Source organism: Rutidosis leptorrhynchoides, chromosome 8 (genome assembly GCF_046630445.1).
Source record: "Rutidosis leptorrhynchoides isolate AG116_Rl617_1_P2 chromosome 8, CSIRO_AGI_Rlap_v1, whole genome shotgun sequence".
Lineage (NCBI taxonomy): Eukaryota > Viridiplantae > Streptophyta > Magnoliopsida > Asterales > Asteraceae > Rutidosis > Rutidosis leptorrhynchoides.
Window position 1 is genome coordinate 139,665,153 of NC_092340.1, and position 1,157 is coordinate 139,666,309.

The 1,157-nt window shown below is 38.4% G+C and overlaps 1 non-coding gene across 1 annotated transcript; it reads right to left on the minus strand.

Annotated features, from left to right (window-relative positions):
* Window positions 1-831: 831 nt before the first annotated feature.
* Window positions 832-938, minus strand: LOC139865339 (small nucleolar RNA R71). Its single transcript, XR_011764865.1, has one exon. It is a non-coding gene; the product is annotated as a small nucleolar RNA R71 (small nucleolar RNA).
* Window positions 939-1,157: the final 219 nt, after the last annotated feature.

Here is a 1,157-nt window from a genome sequence, read left to right on the forward strand (position 1 = left end):
TTGGATTTGTTAGTGGCTGAGTTGTGAGCTTCCGATTTAAAGAGTTCTGGCTCCCTGCTGCATCTATTGGCTATTCGAAACGTGGGCAAAATCAGAAAAGTCTATTAATTTGATAACTTATATAATTTTTATTTTTATAACTAATAGGATATTCAGTGAATGCACCGAGCAAAACGTTCACCGCCTTTCATACGTTCACCACCTGTAACTCGATCAAGACATCTAGCCAATATTGTCGCCGTTGATTTTTCTTTAGAATCATCATCCAGTCGACCAAATACTCCAATTCAAATTTCCGACAATCCATCTTTTGAACCCGACTTCACAACTGAGAATCCGGAGGATATTCAAGGACAATTCCAAGATCCTGAACCACTAATCATTCCTCCTGAACCACAAATAGTTAAATCAGAATCTTCTAGTGATTCAGATTCAACAAATTCAATTATGGAAGTAACAGAACCTCAAAGTATGGAAGACCGAATGAGAGCCACACGCACGGGCCAAGGTCACGCTATTAATCAGCCAGATGTTAGAGCATCAGATTTTGAAATCAAAGGACAAATCCTACACATAATCACCAATCAGTGCCAATTTGGTGGTACAACAAAAGAAGATCCAAACGAACATCTTCAAACTTTTAATAGGATTTGTAATATATTTAAAATCCGAGAAGTTGAGGATGAAACTATTTATCTTATGTTGTTCCCATGGACTTTAAAAGGAGAAGCCAAAGATTGGTTAGAATCGTTACCTGAAGGAACGATTGACTCATGGGATATTTTAGTTGAGAAATTTTTTCAAAGATTCTTTCCGGCATCTAAAGCCGTGAGACTTCAAGGAGAAATTGCCACGTTCGTGCAAAAGCCAAATGAAACGTTATATGAGGCATGGACAAGATTCGGAAGGATGTTGAGAGGATGTCCTCAACACGGTTTAGATACTTTTCAAATAGTGCAAATTTTCTATAAAGGCGTCGACATCGCCACACGAAAAGACATCGACACAGCAGCTGGTGGTTCCATTATAAAGAAAACCGCAACCGAAGCTCACAAGATCATTGATAACATAGCATCCCACTCTCATGAGTGGTATCAGGAAAAAGATATTTTTCATTCATCTAAAGCGGCTAGAGCCGATTCTAACTATAACTTTGA